Source organism: Oryctolagus cuniculus, chromosome 5 (assembly GCF_964237555.1).
Source record: "Oryctolagus cuniculus chromosome 5, mOryCun1.1, whole genome shotgun sequence".
NCBI classification, from domain to species: domain Eukaryota; kingdom Metazoa; phylum Chordata; class Mammalia; order Lagomorpha; family Leporidae; genus Oryctolagus; species Oryctolagus cuniculus.
Window position 1 is genome coordinate 20,588,597 of NC_091436.1, and position 20,299 is coordinate 20,608,895.

At 41.3% G+C, this 20,299-nt stretch overlaps 1 long non-coding RNA gene across 8 annotated transcripts in view; it reads left to right on the forward strand.

The window, feature by feature from the left end:
• LOC103349907 (LINE-1 retrotransposable element ORF2 protein) overlaps positions 1 to 20,299 on the forward strand; it is an 85,511-nt gene that overhangs the window by 848 nt on the left and 64,364 nt on the right. For 3 of the 8 annotated variants that reach the window (XR_011388470.1, XR_011388469.1, XR_011388471.1), the window contains exon 2: positions 6,518 to 6,587. The exons of the other annotated variants lie outside the window; for them this stretch is intronic. This is a non-coding gene — a long non-coding RNA (LINE-1 retrotransposable element ORF2 protein). The remainder of the gene's footprint in view (positions 1 to 6,517; positions 6,588 to 20,299) is intronic. 8 annotated transcript variants of the gene reach the window in all.

The following is a 20,299-nucleotide window of genomic DNA, read 5'->3' on the forward strand; positions in this document are numbered from 1 at the left end:
AGCCTTAGATACTCAACAAGGGAAAATTGGGGGTCAAGATATCATAAGTTCACCCAGAGATCAGTGAAACACACACTATTTGCTGTCCCAGGTTTCTGGTTGTTTTCAACCAGCTTTGCATGAGGGTTTCAACGAAGTATTGCCATTCTGCAAGATAAGACACAGACTTTGAGGAATTCCTTGTTCCTGCTCTGCATCCTCCAGGGTACAGTCACATATTGTTTGATGTCTCAGAGCTAGTGTGTGAGTTCAGAGTTGACTCTAAGTCTCCACATGCTTTTGTACTCAGAATTTCTGGGCAGCTGTTACCAGAACTAAACCCACTCTTGTAGCAACCTTAGTTTTATAGGTGGAAATAAAACAGCCTAAAAATGATTGATTAAGGCTTATTTAGGGTAGAATAGGAGTGATGTAGGACCAAGAGATCCAAGCCCAAAGATTTTTAATGAATTTTGAGAAGTGTCCTAAAGTGGTCAAACTCTATCATAATTTGTGTATTCCTTGACAGTAAATTTTCAGTTATGGTTACACAGTGAGCATACATTGGCTTGTCCCAAAAGAGGGGGCTGGGCTTTAGATAAACAGGGGTGAATGTCTCACAGGGTGAGGATGATTTTCTTTAGAATAGGTAGTTACAAGCACCTTCAGAGACAATGTGTAATTTCTGAAAAGAGGTTACTAGAAAGAAGCCATTGATCAATTTAATAATATTTCTGGGAGTAGGTAAGGAATGCGTAGATAAAGAATAAAGGATTGCTCAAGGCTGCTCCATGTGGCCAAGATTAAACAAACTCCTATGTGCACATCACCCAAGGCAAACTGATCTGATAGGTAAGATGAACAGTTTAGCCCAGACGCTCTTCAGATAAGTTTTCATAGGTGTTTTCCTTGAGTGCTTTGCAAGCTTTTCAGGGACAATTTGTTTTCAGTTTTGTAGGTTCCTGGGGGACTTATCAGAGACAGAGACCAACTGATTTCTGTATATGTAGGAGATTTCACCCATAGTAGGAGGACCTTAATGTATGCAAAGAAAAAAAAATGTCCAGTTCAAAGTTCCCTCCAAACTGTCCCACCTCCTTCCCTTCTTATATTAACCAGAAAGATCTAAAGGACAAGCTCCAGGTCTAGCATCATCTCTCTGCTACACTCTGCCTCTCCCACGTGTTACAGGCCAGACCAGGTTTCCCTTAGTGTTATTAAGATCCCATTGTGCATGTAAAAGAACTGACACCGATTAAGATTACACATAATTATAACGAATAAACTAGAAGAGGTGCTTTGTTGTAAAGAGGTGGGGACAAACAAAGCAACAAAGAGAAAGTTACTATGCATCTATGTGGCCACCCAAGGCACTCAATCCAGCAAGGCTATTGTGAAGTCCCAGAAGATGATTCAGGGTTATTGCTTTGGTGGGGTCTTTCTTTATTTTTTTCCCATTTTGGCCTATTTCTTTCAATTTTATATGGAAATGTGGCCTCTTTAGGATGGCTGTAATTAACCTTGCACCTCTCTTTTCAGTCTGATTAATCTTTTTTTAAAATTTTTTATTTCATTATTTTTTTTTTTGACAGGAAGAGTTAGACAGTGAGAGAGAGAGGAAGAGAGAGAGAGAAAGGTCTTCCTTCCATTGGCTCACCCCTCAAATGGCCACTATGGCTGGCGCGCCGATCTGAAGCCAGGAGCCAGGTGCTTCCTCCTGGTCTCCCATGCGGGTGCAGGGCCCAAGCACTTGGGCCATCCTCCACATCACTCCTGGGCCACAGCAGTGAGCTGGACTGGAAGAGGAGCAACCGGGACAGAATCCAGCTCCCCAACCGGGACTAGAACCCAGGGTGCTGGCGCCGCAAACTGAGGATTAGCATAGTGAGCCACGGCGCTGGCATTTAGTCTGATTAAAGATTAGCCTTCTGGTTTCTCATCAGGCTGATCTAGGAATACCCAGCAACCCCTACTCTGGCCCCACGACAGCCACATTGTGGAGGAGAGTTAGCCATAGGGCCCTCTCCCTTGTGAGAATAGCTGAATATGTGTTTATTCTCATTTAGAATAGACTCACACCAGGAACTGGCTATACATAAGGAACTAACAAACAAGCAGTCCTTTGAAAATTTTTGCTAAATGCCAATCCATTCTTATATTTCCAATGTAATTGGGTAGGGAGGTGAAAGTCATAGGTGTAACTTTTTGGAATATTCACTTCAGTGTGATTTCTTTTAGTTTTTCTGTCTCGATCTTTTAAGATTTTAAACAAGGACATTTCAACAGATAGTATCATCTTGACTTAACATATTAAATTTGGTTCAAGTAAGAGATATGTCATTAGATTGTGTTGCCATAGACGCCACATATAATGTTTTACTATATTTTATGTTTGTCAAAGAACAAAATTATAGCAATTTATTTAAAGATATGAATTGGATTTATTTTCAATTCTAGAATGAGCAACATTTCATTCCATATAATAGAATAAATATTCCTATGGACTGAGCTGAAACGTGTTTTATAGACAGAGAAAGGTTGGGAAAAAAGCAAAAAAAAAAAAAAAAAAAGCACAGATTGATTATTTCATAGTCACTTTCCTTGCAGGCATAGGCAAATAGAACTTTAGGAAACATTAATAATGGGTTAACATCAGCTTATTTCAAGTTCCTTATTTGTGTATGGAGTAAGGCAGAGAGGTCTTTCACACAATTGAAACTGGCCTGTTTGGGAAATTTGGCAGTCATCTTTCTAATCCTGATTTCCCAGGAAGTCAGATAAACAGCCCAGTTTCAGCTCAGTGACTAGGAATTCTAGCATGAGTGACTCCATTTTGATTTTAAGCTTGGTCTGTTGGGGTCTAGTGCAGGAGATTAGTTCAAAGCAATGACCTTTTGTAATTTTTATTTTATACAATATACAGTTACCAACTTCGCAGTGTTGAAATAATGGGTGCAGGTTTGGAGATGCAACCAGAAAAGCCCTTTCCTAGCTTTTCTGGTTATGGGATTATGATCTGATAGCCACGGGTGGTTGTATTATTGTGAAAAAATTTCACTGAGAGTTTTAGTGCAGATAAGAATATGTGTGATCACGAAGCCACCAGGATCATAGCACAGGCCTATTTAGAGTTCTGTATTCTGTATTCTTTGTTTTTGTTTCAATATATAAGGAAAAGCTCACACTTAATAGATGCAAAGCATAGATAAGATTGGGGCCTGCACTGTGGCATAGCAGTTAAAGCCATGCAGTGCCAGCATCCCTTATGGGTACCAGTTTGTGTCTCGGCTGCTCCACTCCCAATCCAGCTCTCTGCTATGGCCTAGGAAAGCAGTAGAAGATGGCCCAAGTCCTTGGGTCCCTGTGCACACATGGGATACCTGGAAGAAGTTCCTGGCTCTTGGCTCCTGGCTCCTGGCTCCTGGCTTTGGATTGGCACAGCTCCGGCTGTTGCAGCCAACTGGGGAGTAAACCAGCGGCTGGAAGGTCGTTCTCTCTGCTTCTGCCTCTCTGTAACTCTGCCTTTCAAATAAATAAATAAATCTTAAAAAAAAAAAAAAAGAATAGATAAGATTGACATCAGCCTTTAATATGCCCCAATGCTGCATCTTTAGGTTGGAGTTTGGATCCAATTGCTCTTCCAGAATAAATTATAACTCTATAGTGCCTGAGGCTAAATGGCTTTCTATTCTTTTCAAAATCATTCAGTCATTTCCACATGTGATGAGTGAGCCAGAAAACTGAAAAGTCCAAGTTTGTTCCAGCACAGTAGATTATTTTAGCTCAGACAGAATGAGCCAGGTCTGGCATCCTCTGCTCTTCAATTATAGGCTTAACCTGGACATTAAATAGGAAATCAGGAATAACAAAAGGTACCTGCTTTCTAGTCTAAACCACCCTCTCAACATGTCTACTCAACTTGGTAGCTTCCACTCAGATTGGTTATTAGTAATGTTAAGCTATTTAAATCAGCTTAAGGACATTGCCTGACATTATCTGATATTACTTTTGGGCTATGTCACCCTGTGTATATTTGTCTCTGCTTTTATTTTAGCTTTTCTTTTCAGTAATTTCTCCCTCAAATCAATAGATCCTTTATTACATTATTAAAATACCACAAATGAGATTTATAATCTGGGTTTTTGTTTCTATATCTGGAAAATTGGAGCTCATATTACCAGCCTGCTGAGCTGTCTGTCCCCTTTTCAAAGACCTAGATATCATCCAAAGTGTTCTGGATATCCTGTTGTTGGCCTGCTGAATCAAAGCAGCTGGATTTGAAACAATTTCAGTGTCATTTCCTTCAAGGGCTAATTCGTCTTTCTGGGCTTAAGATACTGATCTAGCAATACCTGGGCTCATCTGAACCCTTTGGATATATACTTTTCACCTGAGAAATTTTGGATTTCAACAAGAGACCTGTTCTCCTGAAAGGGGAAGTAAGTTCACACAGACAACGTAAATAGTTGACTATTTCTATTTCCCCACCTTCGTCAGCCTAGAAACTCTTCTTTTCCTTCCCAAGAGGACTCAGTTCTACACTGACGGGAGTGAAGTCCCTCTGCAGGGCTCCTCTGGGAGCCTTTCACGATAATCGTGTGCTCCTTCAGGTTGGTGTCGATATTTTCTGGATTGCTGAGAATTGTCTTCATTATCGCAGTAGGTGCAACAAAAAGTAATCCAGCTTACTTTTTTTAAGGAGTTACTTATTTACTTGAGATGGCAGAGTTACTGACAGAGAGAGGGAGAGACAGAGAGAGATCTTCCATCTGCTGGCTCACTCCCCAAAGGGCCACAACGGCAGGAGCTGTGCCCATCTGAAGCCAGGAACCATGTGCTTCTTCCAGATCTCCTACATGAGCGAAGGGGCCCGAGGACTTGGGCCATCTTCTACTGCTTTCCCAGGCCATGGAAGAGAGCTGGATCAGAAGAGGGGCAGCCAGGACATGAACTGGCACCCATATTAGATCTTGGCACTACAAATGGAAACTTAACATTCTACGCCACAATGCCAGCCCCTAGCTTATTTTTGAATTCTTTATTTTAAGGGAAAACAGGTATAAAGGGAACAATTCATAAATCAGTCTATATGCTCTTCCCAATTTCTGTCAGATGACTCAAATGGGACCCACTCAGAATCCAAAATAAATCTTCCAATCCCATCCTGAATTAGTCTACTGACATTAGAGGTCTCTGAGACAGATTTCTATCCTCAAAGCCAAGTCACACTTTCTGCAAAGCTCTATTAGAGAAGCCAGCCTGGTCCCACAGTTTGAGTGCGTTAGAAGCGAGTGGCTAAATCGGTCTCACAAGGACCAGAAGGGAGCAGTGTCTGGATGAACACAGGCCAATAGACAGGATGCTATCCCACTCTGTTCTGGACCAAAGAGCCCAGGAAGTGTTCCATGGAGCAAATGCTCTTTGAAAACTGCAGCACAGAGGTGCCAGTTGTGTATTTACCCTGTCTTAACAGGTGGGTTTACAGAAAGGAGTAGAGCCTAAGGGGCGCTAGATAGAATAAGAGGGATCTTTGTTGTTAGGAACTTTTGAGGCAGGCTGGAGTCTTTCAAGCCCTACTTGCCCTGCCTTGGTAGAAAGGGTCATCATTCTGATCATCATCACTGTGAAAACAGGCCACCATGATTAGCCAGGATACAGGAGCTCCCTTAGATGTGTTGGCCCAGAAATGATGTTGAAAAGCATTGCCTAGAAGGTTGGGAGTTTTAAAGATGATTTTTAAAAAGGGTGAGCCAGCCTAGATTTGAACAGAAGATAGTACATCACTCTGGCTGTGAACATCGGGTGGCTTGGAGATAGAAGTGGGAAGTTAGAAAGGAAATAAGGTGGTATGTCTGAAGCAAATCAACAGTTTTGGGAAAAGAGATGAGGGAGTGAATTTGAAGGATATTTAAGAAACCACCTATAAGACAGAACTCAAGGAACTCAACACTGCAGGTAAGGTTTCTATGACTGTAAGAAGCTGTTTGCCAAGAATCAAAGAGCAGATCCCAGCCTAAGTCTTAACTGACCTAGTTATTACAGGGACAAAATTTCTGCAAAATACACCCTTGGTTCTGGAAGAGGAATTGGAAGGACTGAGATATTTTACACAACTAAATTTGTCTGCTACATGTATTCTTTACAACCCATGACTCCATTGCCATAGATGCCATTGAAATCCTGGTGCCCTTTAAGCCATTAACACAAGTATTATTTAAAAGGGTACAAATAGGAACAACCTCTGAGGAAAAAATTTAAAAGATATCTTTTTGGGGGGAAGGCATCTGCTTTGGGGGCAATGCTTTCTGGGGAAGCAGAAAGTTATCTGAGAGGTGGTGGGTTTACTGAAAAGCCCCATTTTACCCCAGTACCCAAAGTGTACATCTATATCTGAGATTTTTCTTTTAAAGATTCCCCTTTTCCAGTGGTGCACTAATTTTGCTACATTTCACTGCATCCAAAACCTTGTGTCTTAATATATACATCAGAAGCTTATGCAATGGAAAACACTAACTTGCTCTCTTTCCATTTACTTAAGGTTTTGTTTTAAATGAAGATTACCCACAAATAGGGTGAAGACCGTTCATTCTGTCTGGTTCTTTGAGAATGTACGTGGGCATGCTTATAGCTCAGATCTGGGGGTGAACTGCAAGGGCTTAAAATCTGGCATGTCTGTTATAATTCAAACATGGTCATCCTTTACTAGTTAGTGACAAAGCAGGAGGATGAGGAAAGTTTGAGCCTATTTCCTCCTAAAGATCAGTGGTAAGTGTCCATAGCAGACCCAGCTCTCAAGCCTCGCCTGCAATCGCAGACTTCTTCAAGCCTGGTTCTGCCTCGTAAGACCTACTTAATAACTGGATGCAGCAAGTCAGCGATAAGATTCAGGTATCTGAATTTTTTAAAGGTCCAATAGGTGATTCTCTACATCTTAGACTTTGAAGATTACTGCTCTAATATAAGAATTTGCTAATTATTTTATCCTGTTGAAGAGAAAGCCCATTTTTAGTTTTCAGTATCTATCATAGATCACACATGACATTTATCATAAATCCTACATGATTTGACAAGTGTGTCATGGACCAGAGAAAAAGCTTAAATAATTTCCCTGGGGTTATAAATATGCGAACGTCAAAGCCAAAGCCAGAATTCACTGTCTCTGAATTTCTAGCCTGTTTCCTGAGTGAGATCTGCTGTCATACCTCATCCCATCTCTGACACAGTCAAGTGGAATGAGGGTAAAAGGAAAACAAAGAACCTCTGGGATGCTGTGCTTTTAAGTCTTCTTTAGGATGCAGGTTTAGAATCCTGAGCAAGATGAGAGTGATTTCTAAATTTGGGGTCATAGTGCAAGTAATGAAACTGTGGATTACAATTAATTATGGAACAAATAGAGGTCTAAAATCTATAGAGGCACCAAAGCTTGATAATGAAACACAAAAGACAACTGAAAAATAGATAACTTAAATCATCTGAGGACCAGAGACAATTATTAGCCCAGGAACAAAATGGCAAAAGTTGTGTCAACAATGATGTGAAGAAAGGAAGTTAGGTTATGCACACACACTTTGATTTGAACAAAGGATTCACTTTTGCCTATTACTCCCACTATAGATAAATCAACCCGGTAAACTCTTGGCTGTCTAATATACATATACATTTACACCTACATATGTGCATATGTTGTATGTGTACTTTATCCAGGAAGAATAGGAATTGAACTAGGTTGGCAACATTAGAGGAGAATTTCAAATTTAATTATGAAAGAAAATTAAAATGATGAAAGTGCTTCTTGAAATAGTTTTGAGGGGAAGAGATAACCAAACTGACCCTTGGTTTGGGTGTTTGGATCCTCTGATCTAAAAGGAATTAAAGGCCCAAGCATGAGAAAAAGAAGGGCCTGAAGGCGCACATGGAAGGCAAAACAGATTTGATCTGAGGTGAAGGCTCTGCCTCTGGGAGCTGGCCAAGTGGCAAGGGGGATCCCTAGAGATTTCCCAGGGCGATAGTGAAGACAGAGTGCAGATTTCCCCGGAGTCCGGTTTTCTGTACACAGAAAATGCCACCCTGTAGAATCACTCCCTGGAGCCACAGACTTATTTTGTGCAGTCTCTCTGGGGTATATAGTGGAAACAGCTGAGTAGGTGCAGCTGGCGGTGTATGGGAGATGGATGGGGGCAGCTCTAGACAGTTCAAGAGGCTAATGGTGAAAGAGCAGTGAAATCTATTGGGGGCAGGGTGGGAATGGAGGATTCAGGTTCATAATGGTAAGCACTTGAGCTGGAGAAGGGTCACAAAAGTGCAAAGGGTGCCCCTATAGGGGAAGAGGGTCTGGGTGACAGGGGATGTTGGGGTTGGGGGATGCTGGGAGCACTGGGGTGGTGGCTGCATGTGTCTGAACATTCGATTGCGGACTAAATACAAGTAGCAAAAATGTTTACACTCTAAGGAATAATCCTTGACCTCAAGTTTTCATTTTCAAAGACTCACCAGGAAGTGTTACTTGTAGTTTGCATCCTTCTGTGAATGTATTCAGTGCCAACCTCAGATTCAGACGCAGTTAGGCATGTTTGGAGGATCCATGGTGCCTTCTTCACGGGTTCTGTTAGTGGGAGGGACCAAGGTGCCCATAAGAAGCCATCCTAGGGGCCCGTGTGGTGGTGCTGGGAGTTAAGCCTCAGCCTGAGGGCATCCCGTGTGAGTGCAGGTTTGAGGTCCAGCTCCTGCTAACGGGCCTGGGGAAGGTGCAGATGACACATGGTAAGGAGGTGCTGCAGGAAGTGGAAGAAAAAGGAGATGAGAGCTGAAGCGGGCATCAGAGCAAGGCACAAAGGAACGAACTGAAAACAAGGAGAGAAGTCTAACCCAGACCTTCCGGAAGTGTGGCTCCTGGACCAGCAGTGGAAGGATCAGGTGGGAACTTGTTAGAAATGAAGATTATTGGTCCTGTCCTAAATACTTAGAAATATTGTGGGTAGGGCCCACCATTCTTTGTTTTAACAGGCCGTTGGATGATTCTGATATAGGTTAAAGTCTGAGAACCACTGGTTCTTAAGCCAAACTTAAGGCCCTTATTCCTGAAGATCAACTTTTGGGTTGACCAACTTCAAATCATCTGGAAACTTTCAAAGGCAGATTCCTGAACAAAACCACAGAACAATTGCAGCTCTGCATGTCAGATCTCAGCATTTTCGCTTAAAAAAATTCCCCAGATGATTCTGTCATGCATCAAAGCTTAGGAATGATTATCTTTCAAAGATATGGAGACCAAAATCAATTATAAATATTTGGTCTGACAAGGAAGTCACCATGACGGCCTCAAATGAAAAAGACACCCCAATTCAAGATTATGAAGATGATGACATAGAAGAAATGCAAGAAGCAGATCTCAAAAAATTGATAAGAACATTAAGAAGTTCTCAAAAACAAATTCTGGAACTACACAAATCCTTACTGGACAAGATAGAAAATCTCTCTCGTGAAAATGAAATATTAAGGAGGAATCAAAATGAAACGAAACAACTAGTACAACAGGAAACTGTGATAGTGACTGAAGTGAAGAATTCAATAGATCAAATGAAAAACACAATAGATAGCCTTACAAACAGAATGGGTGAAGCAGAAGAGAGAATATCGGACTTAGAAGACAGAGAACAGGAAAGGATACAGTCAGACCAAAGAAAAGAAGAGGAAATTAGAAATCTGAAACATATTGTCGGGAATCTTCAGGATACTATTAAAAAACCCAACATTCGGGTTCTAGGAGTTCCTGAAGGCATGGAGAGGGAGAAAGGATTAGAAGGCCTCTTTAGTGAGATATTAGCAGAAAATTTCCCAGGTTTGGAGAAGGACAGAGAAATCCTAGTACAGGAAGCCCACAGAACCCCTAATAAACACGACCAAAAGAGATCCTCACCACGACACGTTGTAATTAAACTCTCCACAGTGAAACATAAAGAAAAGATCCTAAAATGTGCAAGAGAGAAACGTCAGATTACTCTCAGAGGATCTCCAATCAGACTCACAGCTGACTTCTCATCAGAAACTCTAAAAGCTAGGAGGGAATGGCGAGATATAGCCCAGGTACTAAGAGAGAACAACTGCCAGCCCAGAATATTATATCCTGCAAAGCTATCATTTGTGAATGAAGGTGAAATAAAGACTTTTCATTGCAAACAGAAATTGAAAGAATTTGTTGCCACTCGTCCAGCCCTGCAAAAGATGCTTAAAGATGTGTTACACACAGAAACACAGAAACACGGTCATCAATATGAAAGAAGGTAAAGGAAGGAAACCAAGGAAGGAAAGCTCACAGCAAAAGATCACAGGGAATTCAAAGCATATATTAGAACTTATCTTTGGCAAATGGCAGGGCAAAGTTACCACTTATCATTAGTCACTTTGAACGTGAATGGCCTGAACTGTCCAGTTAAAAGACACCAATTGGCTGATTGGGTTAAGGAACAAAACCCATCTATTTGCTGCTTACAAGAAACACATCTTTCCAACAAAGATCCATACAGACTGAAAGTGAAAGGCTGGAAAAAGATATACCATGCCAACAGAAATGAAAAAAGAGCGGGCGTAGCCATCTTAATATCGGACAACATAAACTTTACCACAAAAACTGTTAAGAGAGACAAAGAGGGACACTACATAATGATTAAGGGATCAATTCAACAGGAAGATATAACAATTATCAATGTATATGCACCTAACTACAGGGCACCAGTTTATCTAAAAGATTTATTAACGGACTTAAAGGGAGACTTAGACCCCAATACAGTAGTACTGGGGGACTTCAATACTCCACTCTCAGAAATAGACAGATCATCCGGTCAGAAGATCAACAAGGATACAGTAGATTTAAACGACACTATAGCCCAAATGGATCTAACAGATATATACAGAACTTTCAATCCTACAGCTAAAAATTTTACATTCTTCTCAGCAGTACATGGAAGCTTCTCTAGGATTGACCACATACCAGGCCATAAAGCAAGCCTCAGCAAATTCAAAAGAATTAGAATCATACCATGCAGCTTCTCAGACCATAAAGGAATGAAGTTGGAAATTACCAACTCAGGAATCCCTAGAGCATACGCAAACACATGGAGATTGAACAACATGCTCCTGAATGAACAATGGGTCATAGAAGAAATCAAAAGAGAAATCAAAAACTTTCTGGAAGTAAATGAGGATAACAGCACAACATACCAAAACTTATGGGACACAGCAAAAGCAGTATTAAGAGGAAAGTTTATATCAATAGGTGCCTACATCAAGAAATTGGAAAGACACCAAATAGATGAGCTTTCAATTCACCTCAAGGATCTAGAAAACCTACAGCAAATCAGACCCAAATCTAGTAGGAGAAGAGAAATAATTAAAATCAGAGAAGAAATCAACAGGATTGAATCAAGAAAAACATTACAAAAAATCAGCCAAACGAAGAGCTGGTTTTTTGAAAAAATAAACAAAATTGACACCCCATTGGCCCAACTAACTAAAAAAAGAAGAGAAAAGACCCAAATCAATAAAATCAGAGATGAAAAAGGAAATGTAACAACAGACACCACAGAAATAAAAAGAATCATCAGAAATTACTACAGGGACTTGTATGCCAGCAAACAGGGAAACCTATCAGAAATGGATAGATTCCTGGACACATGCAACCTACCTAAATTGAACCAGGAAGACATCGAAAACCTAAACAGACCCATAACTGAGACAGAAATTGAAACAGTAATAAAGGCCCTCCCAACAAAGAAAAGCCCAGGACCAGATGGATTCACTGCTGAATTCTACCAGACGTTTAAAGAAGAACTAACTCCAATTCTTCTCAAACTATTCAGAACAATCGAAGAAGAGGGAGTCCTCCCAAATTCTTTCTATGAAGCCAGCATCACCTTAATTCCTAAGCCGGGAAAAGATGCAGCACTGAAAGAGAATTACAGACCAATATCCCTGATGAACATAGATGCAAAAATCCTCAATAAAATTCTCGCCAATAGAATGCAACAACACATCAGAAAGATCATCCACCCAGACCAAGTGGGATTTATCCCTGGTATGCAGGGATGGTTTAATGTGCGCAAGACAATCAATGTGATACACCACATTAACAGACTGCAGAAGAAAAACCATATGATTATCTCAATAGATGCCGAGAAAGCATTTGATAAAATACAACACCCGTTCATGATGAAAACTCTAAGCAAACTGGGTTTGGAAGGAACATTCCTCAATACAATCAAAGCAATCTATGAAAAACCCACAGCCAACATCCTATTGAATGGGGAAAAGTTGGAAGCATTTCCACTGAGATCTGGAACCAGACAGGGATGCCCACTCTCACCACTGCTATTCAATATAGTTCTGGAGGTTCTAGCCAGAGCTATTAGGCAAGAAAAAGAAATTAAAGGGATACAAATTGGGAAGGAAGAACTCAAACTATCCCTCTTTGCAGATGACATGATTCTTTATTTAGGGGACCCAAAGAACTCTACTAAGAGACTATTGGAACTCATAGAAGAGTTTGGCAAAGTAGCAGGGTATAAAATCAATGCACAAAAATCAACAGCCTTTGTATACACAGACAATGCCATGGCTGAGGAAGAACTTCTAAGATCAATCCCATTCACAATAGCTACAAAAACAATCAAATACCTTGGAATAAACTTAACCAAAGACGTTAAAGATCTCTACGATGAAAATTACAAAACCTTAAAGAAAGAAATAGAAGAGGATACCAAGAAATGGAAAAATCTTCCATGCTCATGGATTGGAAGAATCAATATCATCAAAATGTCCATTCTCCCAAAAGCAATTTACAGATTCAATGCAATACCAATCAAGATACCGAAGACCTTCTTCTCAGATCTGGAAAAAATGGTGCTGAAATTTATATGGAGGCACAAGAGACCTCGAATAGCTAAAGCAATCTTGTACAACAAAAACAAAGCCGGAGGCATCACAATACCAGATTTCAGGACATACTACAGGGCAGTTGTAATTAAAACAACATGGTACTGGTACAGAAACAGATGGATAGACCAATGGAACAGAATTGAAACACCAGAAATCAACCCAAACATCTACAGCCAACTTATATTTGATCAAGGATCTAAAACTAATTCCTGGAGCAAGGACAGTCTATTCAATAAATGGTGCTGGGAAAATTGGATTTCCACATGCAGAATCATGAAGCAAGACCCCTACCTTACACCTTACACAAAAATCCACTCCACATGGATTAAAGACCTAAATCTACGACCTGACACCATCAAGTTACTAGAGAACATTGGAGAAACCCTTCAAGATATTGGCACAGGCAAAGAATTTCTGGAAAAGACCCGGGAGGCACAGGCAGTCAAAGCCAAAATCAACTATTGGGATTGCATCAAATTGAGAAGTTTCTGTACTGCAAAAGAAACAGTCAGGAGAGTGAAAAGACAACCGACAGAATGGGAAAAAATATTTGCAAACTATGCAACAGACAAAGGGTTAATAACCAGAATCTACAAAGAGATCAAGAAACTCCACAAAAACAAAACCAACAACCCACTTAAGAGATGGGCCAAGGACCTCAATAGACATTTTTCAAAAGAGGAAATCCAAATGGCCAACAGGCACATGAAAAAATGTTCAAGGTCATTGGCAATCAGGGAAATGCAAATCAAAACCACAATGAGGTTTCACCTCACCCCGGTTAGAATGGCTCACATGCAGAAATCTACCAACAACAGATGCTGGCGAGGATGTGGGGAAAAAGGGACACTAACCCACTGTTGGTGGGAATGCAAACTGGTCAAGCCACTATGGAAGTCAGTCTGGAGATTCCTCAGAAACCTGAAGATAACCCTACCGTTCGACCCAGCCATCGCACTCCTTGGAATTTACCCAAAGGAATTTAAATTGGCAAACAAAAAAGAGGTCTGCACCCTAATGTTTATTGCAGCTCAATTCACAATAGCTAAGACCTGGAACCAACCTAAATGCCCATCAACGATAGACTGGATAAAGAAATTATGGGATATGTACTCTTTAGAATACTATACCGCAGTAAGAAACAACGAAATCCAGTCATTTGCAACAAAATGGAGGAATCTGGAACACATCATGCTGAGTGAAATAAGCCAGTCCCAAAGGGACAAATACCATATGTTCTCCCTGATCGGTGACGACTGACTGAACACCAAGAGGGAAACCTGTTGGAGTGAGGTGGACACTATGGGAAATGGTGGCTTGATCAGCATAGCCCTGACTGTTAATGAACAACTAAATACATTATCCCTCTTAGTAGTTTTTTTATCTGTTCTACTTAATATGACTGGTTTAGATCTGTAATTGATGCACAGTTATTCTTAAGTGTTGAAAATTAACTGAAATGTGATCCCTGTTGAACATGGTGGTGGGAATGGGAGAGGGAAGAGATGTATAATTTGGGACATGCTCAGGCTGACTTGCCCCAAGTGGTGGAGTTGGAAGCATACCAGGGGATTCCAATTCAATCCCATCGAGGTGGCATGTACCAATGCCATCTCACTGTTCCAGGTGATCAGTTTCAGTTCACAGTTGGTCATGGTGAAGGGACTGGGAGTCAAAGGGAGCACATAGACAAGTCTAGTACCTGCTAACACTAACTGATGGAGTAAATAAAGGGGAGAGTGATCCAACATGGGAAGTGAGATACTCAGCAGACTCATAGAATGGCAGATGTCCTAAATAGCACTCTGGCCTCAGAATCAGCCCTAAAGGCATTCGGAGCTGGCTGAAAAGCTCATGAGAGTATTTCAGGCATGGAAAGCCAAGACACTCTGGCAAAAGATCTCTGCGAGTGAGATCCCAGTGGAAAGAACAGGCCATCAAAGAAGGAGGTACCTTTCTCTGAAGGGAGGAGAGAACCTCCACTTTGAATATGACCTTGTCTAAACAAGATAAGAATCGGAGAACTCAGAGGGCTTCCATAGCCTTGGAAACTCATGACTGGAGCATAGGGAGATTACTGATGCCATAGACAGGAGTGTCAATTGGTAAAGTCAACAACAGGAGTCACTGTGCACTTACTCCTCATGTAGGATCTCTGTCCTTAATGTGCTGTACATTGAGATTTAATGCTATAACGAGTACTCAAACAATATATTTCACTTTGTGTTTCTATGGGGGTGCAAACTGTTGAAATCCTTACTTAATGCATACTAAACTGATCCTCTGTAAAAAAAAAAAAAAAAAAAAGAAAGAAAGAAATTATCAATTCCCAACTTGACTCTCACTGGGATTAAACATGACAATAGGTCTGCTCTGATTTCATCATCATTTAAAAAAAATCATCTATTATTTTTCACTTTATGTTTCTGTGTGGGAGCAAACTGTTGAAATACTTACTTAAGGTATACTAAGCTGATCTTCTGTATATTAAGATAATCGAAAATGAATCTTGATGTGAATGGAAGGGGAGAGGGAGTGGGAAAGGGGAGGGTTGTTGGTGGGAGGGACGGTATGGGGGGGAAGCCATTGTAACCCATGAGTCGTACTTTGGAAATTTATATTCATTCAATAAAAGATAAAAAAAAAAAAAAAAAAAAGAAAGGCATCTTTTGGCAACTTGTAGAGATAACATAGAACTAGACTAGGAATATGAATTTAGGAGCCAAAGAAACTTGAAATAAATTCTTTTTTTAATGAAGATTTATTTACTTATTTGAAAGGCAGAGTTACAGAGAGGCAGGAGCAGAGAGAGAGAGGGAGATCTTCCATCCATGCTTCGCTCCCCAAATGGCCACAATGGCTGAAGATGCACCTATCCAAAGCTAGGACCCTGGAGCTTCTTCTGGGTCTCCCACGCAGGTGCAGGGGCCCAAGGATTTGTGCCATCTTCTGCTGATTTCCCTGGCTGTAACAGAGAGCTGGGTTGGAAGTGGAGCAGCCAGGACTAGAACCAGTGACTTGGGCTAAATTCTAAGGTTTACTCAGAATCTAAGTGTTCTTATCTGCAAGGGAAATAAAAACAGGCCTACCTCATGGCATTGTCACAAGGATTAGGATAATGTTTATAGATCCATTTGCATAGTGTTTGGCATGTGGTAAGGTTCAGTTATGCAGTAATCTTATTCACTTGAAATTGGAAAGAATATTATTAAAGTGGGGTCAAATTGAAGAGGACCTAAAAGCTAGGTTAGACTATCTTAGGGTTTTCCAGAGAAACAAAACTTACTATAATTTATTTAAAGGAAATTGCCACTAGATTATGAAGACTGAGAACTCCCAAAATCTGCCTTTGGTGAGCTGGAGACCCAGGGAGGCTGGTCCAAGTCCAGAGGCTTAAGAACCAAAATACCTGGTGGAACAAATTCCAGTCAGAAGCTGGCAAAGACTGGTAACTCAGCTCAAGCAGTCAGGCCCCAGGGTCCCCACCTGCTCAGCCATTTTGTGTCATGTAGGTCTTCAACTGACTAAGAGTCCCCAACATTAGGGAGGGCAACTCGCTATTCAGTCTACCAACTAAAATGCAAACCTCATCCAGGACATCCTCGTAGACAAACCCAGAAAAACCTTTGACCAAATATCTGGATGCCCCATGATCAAATTAAATTACCACAATTGATGCATGAAATTAACCACCACAGAGGTAGCTGGTCTGCCTATTGCATTATTTTTGGCAGATGAGTAATATCTAGAAACCTGCATCAAGAAAGATAATCAATTAGAAACAAAGCCAAATGCTAAGTGCATTTATATTTATTTAATAACAGTATTACGTGTAAAGCAAGCCATGCATTTTGGTGGGCACAGGCAGATCTGAGTTGCCGCATTCGATAAGAATTCTGTTGGACCACAGTCATCATAGGGGAAAAGTACAATTTGTGCATTTTGCTCTTTTGGCAGCTCCATTAGAAAGAAGCCCATCCATCAGCGGCAGGAACGCAGGAAGTCAGCAGAAGCGTGTCTCAGCTGAGAGATTTGAGGGCCTGGCAGTTTATAATAGATGTAAGAGTCATGAAGAGGCGCAGACACTAAAATGCATCTAATAAAGGAAATATTTTTAAAGAAATACATGTCATCGCTGAAGATAAATGAAGATTGTGTACTCTTGTAGAAAGAAGATCATAAAAACATTTGTCTTCATTTGTTATCTGGACCTTGTAAAATACTTTTCATTATCATTTAGTTCCAAAGAAATTGTCTCTGTGTGCATGAAATACATTCAACTACAATATTCAGCTGTATGGGGATGGTTAATGATTTCAAGAATTCTTCTCTTCCCAGGAATAAGTGAATATTTGCAAATTTTAAAATTTTTCTAAATGTTTAGATTTAGAATTAGATTGCTTCTGTAAGTATGAGAAATGAAGTCCTAGGAATGCTCATCAGAATAGACCCCTCACCTTACAGTGTGAGAAATAAAGTCAAAAAGGGTGACCTGGAGTCATTTGTGTCACATAGCTAGTCAGTGATTGCATTAGCCAGCTTTGGTCACTATAATTAAATACCTGAATCAAATAACTTTATAGGATGAAAACGTGTATTGACTGTCAGTTTTGGAGGTCTCTGTTCAAGCTGATTTGGCTTCTGGTAAGGACAGCAGCAGGCACTGGGGAGCACATGTTGGAGCCTGTGAATACATCTCCAGCCAGGAAGCAAAGACAGAGACTGGGCCCGAACGGAGGCATCTCTAACAGCCCTGTCACGAGAATTCAAGAAGTCACATGGCAACTACCTTCCAAGGGCAATGTCCGAACAACCTAAGGACCTCTTGGCAGGCCCTAGCTCCTAAAGCTCCACCACATCCTGATAGCACCATGGTAGGAACTAAATATTTAACACATGCAGCTTTGGGGGACATTCAACATCCAAACCATAGCAGTGACTGAGAAAGAGTCCTTGGACTCTAATTCTCACTCCTTTTCCCACTGCATCATTAATAAAACCCTTGGATTCTAGGAAGTATTTTCATGTGCAGACATCATCTAGATGTTGTCACTTAGCCTTTTTAATGAACCCTGAAATAGGTGTGGTTAAGATTTCCTTCCTTCAATATGGCTAAAAAGGAAAAACGGCATGCTTGACAATGACACTATGTGATTATTTTACTTCTTTCTGTAGTTGCTGTATTTTTATCACTTTTATAGTGAGGTCCTTCTATTCATACAGAAAAATTTAACTGTCAAAACATTGGCTGTGTTCGGCTGTCAGCAGGCTCATACATCTCGCGTTCATCATGTCTCTTGACTGCATCAAGAAGCCATGTGCAGGGATTGACCAACCATGTCTATGTTTCTATGTTTATGAAGATTCACTCTGGGAGGTTTGGACAAAGAGAAAGTTGCCTAACGACACATTTTTCAGAGTGTGTCCCCATAATTAGTGATTTGTTATTGTGCCTTGAAGGCTGCCAAGAACAGGGTAGACCTCACTGGATTTGACAACGTGGTAGTCAAAAGTGACCTTGAATACAGAAATTTTAAGAGAATGGAAGAAAAAAATGAGCAGTGTGAGTCCAGATGGCTTCAATCATATTGCTCTGAAATGCTGGTGTCATCACAAAGTTGTGCCTGGGTCAGATGAATCTCTGTGTTAAGTACAGGGGATCTGAGAGTCTGTTGGCTGACAATAAGGATCCAGAAGAGAGAGATGAACTGATATAGAATGAAAAAGGAAAACTTGGAGACAAAGCTCCTCTGGAAGTGGAAGAGTTGGAGCGGGTTCACTCAGTGAAGGTGGCCCAGACAGAGCCTGAGTACTCCCATGGAGAGAGAAGGAGTGGCAGAGAACAGAGTGAGATACAGCTAGCTGGTATATTCTGTGATGGAATAATGAAAGTGTTCTCATCTAATTATTACTTTGGTTTTTCAAGGAGATTAGGAGAGGTTAGCAGGATACCTACTCTTTTTTATGGCCCTTAAGAACTTGGGATATGAGGCCGGTGCCGCGGCTCAATAGGCTAATCCTCCGCCTTGCGGCACTGGCACACCAGGTTCTAGTCCCAGTGGGGGTGCCGGATTCTGTCCCAGTTGCCCCTCTTCCAGGCCAGCTCTCTGCTGTGGCCAGGGAGTGCAGTGGAGGATGGCCCAAGTCCTTGGACCCTGCACCCCATGGGAGACCAGGAGAAGCACCTGGCTCCTGCCTTCGGATCAGCACAGTGCGCCAGCTGCAGCGCGCCAGCCGCGGCGGCCATTGGAGGGTGAACCAATGGCAAAGGAAGACCTTTCTCTGTGTCTCTCTCTCTCTCTGTTCACTCTGCCTGTCAAAAAATTTTTTAAAAAATTTAAAAAAAAGAGCTTTGGATATGAGAAAAAGAACCAGCTTCTACTTAGAGCATTGTAGCAAAAAGTGGCATCAGGGCATAGTAGGAGCCATTTCGCTTCATGAAGTGAAGGAAGTGACCCACTTGAGGAAGAGGAGGTAATTACGCTCGTGATTGTGAATTGTGGGGGTACTGAAGAAAGGATCAGGAAGGTGTGTATGCATGAGATGGGGATGCCTATGGGAGGAACGGAGGAGTAAGTGTGGGGATAGAATCCTGATGATGTGGAGGAACTGGCTCTGCCATCGTGTGGCTGGAGGGGTGGATTAGTCCTGAGAGTGCCTTCGGAAGATGCACCATTTGTTCAGCTCCATTGCAAGGGCTTTAACTGCAAGTGTGAGGGCACTGAGTGAAATTCTCTCCTGCTAGAGGAGCTCCCTCCCTGGCACTCCCAAAGCTGTGGCACAATTCTCAGGATACCTGGCCTCCTGGAGCTTAATGGGGCAGGCCATCCAAACTCCCTGGGTTTTGTAATTCCTCACATATAGTGAAGCCAAAAAGTTGTTTGCTGGGCTGGTGCTGTGACTTGGTGGGTAAAGCGACCGCCTATGGTGCCAGCATCTCACATGAGTGCCACTTTGAGTCCCAGCTGCTCCACTTTCAATCCAGTTTCCTTCTAATTTGCCTGGGAAAGCAGTGGAGGATGGTCCAAGTAGTTGGGCCCCTGCCAACTCCATGGGAGACCCGGAAGCAGGTCTTGGCTTTAGACTGGCCTAACTCTGGAAGTTGCAGCTTTCCTGTGGATGGAAAATCTATTTCTGTCTCTCCCTCTCTCTCTAACTCTGCCTTTCAAGCAAATAAATAAATCTTTCAAAAAAAGTTGTTTGCCAAGGGCTCACCTTTGTGCAGTTTGAAATACAGAATTGAGTCTTTTAAAGGACTAGAAATAGAACTCAAACATACCAAGGTCTCAGGTATTTTTAGTTAAATTCAATTTTGTTAATATAAATAATGCTTGGGAGATAGTACTGTGTGATGGAAAGACTCAGAAGTTTGGGAATGAAACAGATCTGT